This window comes from Arachis ipaensis, chromosome B7, assembly GCF_059453495.1.
Source record: "Arachis ipaensis isolate K30076 ecotype BB chromosome B7, ASM5945349v1, whole genome shotgun sequence".
In the NCBI taxonomy this organism is placed as follows: domain Eukaryota; kingdom Viridiplantae; phylum Streptophyta; class Magnoliopsida; order Fabales; family Fabaceae; genus Arachis; species Arachis ipaensis.
The window spans coordinates 77254882-77259721 of record NC_142442.1 but is presented as its reverse complement, the minus strand read 5'-3'; the positions used below and the strand labels follow the sequence as shown (position 1 = coordinate 77259721).

Below are 4840 nucleotides of genomic sequence, written 5' to 3'. Positions count from 1 at the left end.
GACCAGGATTTTATTCCTTTAGGCCCTCATATCCACTGATGCTCAAAGCCTTGGGATCCTTTTTATTTGCCCTTGCCTTTTGGTTTTAAGGGTTATTGGCTTTTTGCTCTTGCCTCTTGGTTTTAAGAGCTTTTGGCTTTTTCTGCTTGCTTTTTCTTTCTATTTTTTTTTTCTATTTTTTTTCGCCTATTTTTTTTCTGCAAGCTTTGTTCTTTGCTTCTTTTTCTTACTTCAAGAATCATTTTTATGATTTTTCAGATTATCAAATAACATGTCTCCTAGTCATCATTCTTTCAAGAGCCAACATATTTAACATTCTTAAACAACAACTTCAAAAGACATATGCACTGTTCAAGCATACATTCAGAAAACAAGAAGCATTGTCACCACATCAATATAATTAAACTAAGTTCAAGGATAAATTCAAAACTCATGTACTTCTTGTTCTTTTGAATTAAAACAGTTTTTATTTAAGAGAGGTGATGGATTCATAGGACATTCATAACTTTAAGACAAAGTTACTAACTACTAATGATCATGTAATGAAGACACAAACATAGATAGGCACATAACATAGAAAATGAAAAACAAAAGAAATAAGAACAAGGAATGAATCCACCTTAGTGATGGTGGCGTTTCCTTCTTGAGGAACCAATGATGTACATGAGCTCTTCTATGTCTCTTCCTTGTCTTTGTTGCTCCTCCCTCATTGCTTTTTGATCTTCTCTTATTTCATGAAGCATGATGGAGTGCTCTTGATGTTCCACCCTTAGTTGTCCCATATCGGAACTCAATTCTCCTAGGGAGGTGTTGATTTGCTCCCAATAGTTTTGTGGAGGAAAGTGCATTTGAGGCATCTCCGGGATTTCATGGTGATGAGCTTCATACGCCTCTTGAGCTCCATGAATGGGCTCTCTTGCTTGCTCCATCTTTTTCTTAGTGATGGGCTTGTCCTCTTTAATGAGGATATCTCCCTCTATGTCAATCCCAGCTGAATTGCATAGGTGGCAAATGAGGTGAGGAAAGGCTAACCTTGCCATAGTGGAGGACTTGTCAGCCACCTTGTAGAGTTCTTGAGGTATAATCTCATGAACTTCCATTTCCTCTCCAATCATGATGCTATGAATCATGATGGCCCAATCCACAGTAACTTCAGATCGGTTGCTAGTGGGAATGATTAAGCATTGAATGAACTCCAACCATCATCTAGCCACAGGCTTGAGGTCCAATCTTCTTAGTTGAACCGGTTTGCCCTTGGAGTCAATCTTCCATTGAGCTCCTTCCACACATATGTCCATAAGGACTTGGTCTAACCTTTGATTAAAGTTGACCCTTCTAGTGTAGAGGCGTTCATCTCCTTGCATCATGGGCAAGTTGAACGCCAACCTCACATTTTCTGGACTAAAATCTAAGTATTTCCCCCGAACCATTGTAACATAGTTCTTTGGATCCGGGTTCTTACTTTGATCATGGTTCTTGGTGATCCATGCATTGGCATAGAACTTTTGAACCATTAGGATGCCGACTTGTTGGATGGGATTTGTTAGAACTTCCCAACCTCTTCTTTAAATTTCATGTCGGATCTCCGAATACTCATTTCTTTTGAGTTTGAAAGGGACCTCAGGGATCACCTTCTACTTGGCCACAACATCATAGAAGTGGTTTTGATGGGCTTTAGAGATGAACCTTTCCATCTCCCATGACTCGGATGTGGAAGCTTTTGTCTTCCCTTTCCCCTTTCTAGAGGATTCTCCGGTCTTAGGTGCCATCAATGGTAATGGAAAAACAAAAAGCTTATGCTTTTACCACACCAAACTTAGAATTTTGCTCGCCCTCGAGCAATAAAAGAAAGAATAGATGAAGAAGAAGAAGAAATGGAGGAGAGGGAGAGTGGGAAGTGTTTCGGCCAAGAAGGGTGTAGAGGGGTGTGTTGTGTGAATTTGATGAAGAATGGAGGGCTTTATATAGGGAAGGGAGGGGGGGAAAGGTTTCGGCCATATGGGTGGGTTTGGGTGGGAAATTGGTTTTGAATTTTGAAGGTAGGTGGAGTTTATGAGGTAGGTTTATGGGGAAGAGTGGATGGATGTGAGTGGTGAAGAGGTAATGGGGAAGAGAGATTGAGGTGATTGGTGAAGGGGTTTTTGGGGAAGAGTGTTTATGGGGTTGTGTGAAAGAGAGTGGTGAGAAGAAGTGAGTGGAGGTAGGTGGGGATCCTGTGGGTTCCACAGATCCTGAGGTGATCCTGTGGGGTCCACAGATCCTGGGGTGTCAAGGATTTGCATCCCTGCACCAATTAGGCATGTAAAATGCCTTTGCACACAACTCTGGGCATTCAGCGCCAGGTTGGTGCCCATTTTGGGCGTTCAACGCCCATTTGTTGCCATTTCTGGCGTTGAACGCCAGAACCATGCTTGTTCTGGGCGTTCAGCACCAGAATGCTGCCCATTTTGGGCGTTCAGCGCCAGAACCATGCTCTGTTCTGGCGTTGAACGCCAGGCAGATGCTCCTCTAGGGTGTGATTTTTCTTCTGCTGTTTTTTGATTCCGTTTTCAATTTTTATATTTATTTTGTGACTCCTCATGATCATGAACCTATAAAGACATATAACTAAGAAAAATATAGTTAGATAAATAAAAATTGGGTTGCCTTCCAACAAGCGCTTCTTTAATGTCAATAGCTTGACAGTGGGCAATCATGGAGCCTCACAGATGTTCAGAGCATTGTTGAGACTCTCCAACACCAAACTTAGAGTTTGGATATGGGAGTTCAACACCAAACTTAGAGTTTGGTTGTGGCCTCCCAACACCAAACTTAGAGTTTGACTGTGGGGGCTTGGGTTGACTCTGCTTTGAGAGAAGCTTTTCATGCTTCCTCTCCATGGTTGCAGAGGGAGATCCTTGAGTTTTAAATACAAGGGAGTCCTCATTCCATTCAAGGACTATTTCACCTCTGTCAATATCAATCACAGCTCTTGCTTTGGCCAGGAAAGGTCTTCCTAAGATGATGGATTCATCCTCTTCCTTTCCAGTATCCAGGACTATGAAATCAGCAGGGATGTAAAGGCCTTCAACCTTTACTAACACGTCCTCTACTTGTCCATATGCCTGTTTTCTTGAATTGTCTGCCATCTCTAATGAGATTTTAGCAGCTTGCACCCCATAGATTCCCAGTTTCTCTATTACAGAGAGGGGCATGAGGTTTATTCCTGAACCAAGGTCACACAGGGCCTTAAAGATCATGGTGCCTATGGTACAAGGTGTTATGAACTTTCCAGGATCCTGTCTCTTCTGAGGCAATGTCAGTTGATCCAGATCACTTAGTTCATTGATGAACAAGGGAGGTTCAACTTCCCAAGTATCAATGCCAAATAATTTGGCATTCAGCTTCATGATTGCACCAAGAAACTTGGCTGTTTGCTCTTCAGTAACATCCTCATTCTCTTCAGAAGAGGAATACTCATCAGAGCTCATGAATGGCATAAGGAGGTTCAATGGAATCTCTATGGTCTCTAGATGAGTCTCAGATTCCTTTGGTTCCTCAGAGGGAAGCTCCTTATTGATCACTGGACGTCCCAGGAGGTCTTCCTCCTTGGGATTCATGTCCTCTCCTTCCCTTACAGGTTCGGCCATGGTGCTTATGTCAATGGCCTTGCACTCTCCTTTTGGATTCTCTTCTGTATTGCTTGGGAGAGTACTAGGAGGGATTTCAGTGATCCTTTTACTCAGCTGGCCCACTTGTGCTTCCAGATTTCTAATGGAAGACCTTGTTTTATTCATGAAACTTACAGTGGCCTTAGATAGATTAGAGACTAAGTTTGCTAAATTAGAAGTATTTTGTTCAGAGTTCTCTGTCTGTTGCTGAGTGGATGATGGAAAAGGTTTATTATTGTTAAACCTGTTTCTTCCACCATTATTAAAGCCTTGTTGAGGCTTTTGATCCTTCCATGAGAAATTTGGATGATTTCTCCATGATGAGTTATAGGTGTTTCCATAAGGTTCACCTAAGTAATTCACCTCTGCTATTGCAGGGTTCTCAGGATCATAAGCTTCTTCTTCAGAAGATGCCTCTTGAGTGCTGTTGGATGCAGCTTGCATTCCATTCAGACTCTGAGAAATTATATTGACTTGCTGAGTCAATATTTTGTTCTGAGCCAATATGGCATTCAGAGTATCAACCTCAAGAACTCCCTTCATCATAGGCGTCCCATTATTTACAGGATTCCTTTCAGAAGTGTACATAAACTGGTTATTTGCAACCATGTCAATGAGCTCTTGAGCTTCTGCAGGTGTTTTCTTTAGGTGAATGGATCCACCTGCAGAAGTATCCAATGACATCTTTGATAACTCAGATAAACCATCATAGAATATATCCAAGATGGTCCATTCTGAAAGCATGTCAGAAGGACACTTTTTGGTCAGTCCTTTGTATCTCTCCCAAGCTTCATAGAGGGATTCACCTTCTTTCTGTCTGAAGATTTGAACATCCAATCTAAGCTTGCTCAACTTTTGAGGAGGAAAGAACTTGGCTAAGAAAGCCTTGACCAGCTTATCCCAAGAGTTCAGGCTATCCTTGGGTTGAGAATCCAACCACACTCTAGCTCTGTCTCTTACAGCAAAAGGGAAAAGCATGAGCCTGTAGACTTTAGGATCTACTCCATTAGTCTTAACAGTATCACAGATCTGCAAGAATTCAGTTAAGAACTGAAAAGGATCTTCAGATGGAAGTCCATGAAACTTGCAGTTCTGCTGCATCAGAGAAACTAATTGAGGTTTCAGCTCAAAGTTGTTTGCTCCAATGGCAGGAATGGAGATGCTTCTTCCATGTAAATTAGAATTTGGTG

At 41.8% G+C, this 4840-nt stretch overlaps 1 non-coding gene across 1 annotated transcript; it reads left to right on the top strand.

Moving 5' to 3' along the window:
- The first annotated feature begins 4388 nt into the window (after positions 1-4388).
- Positions 4389-4496, top strand: LOC148553050 (small nucleolar RNA R71). The gene has a single exon (XR_015892613.1). It is a non-coding gene; the product is annotated as a small nucleolar RNA R71 (small nucleolar RNA).
- The last annotated feature ends 344 nt before the right edge of the window (positions 4497-4840 follow it).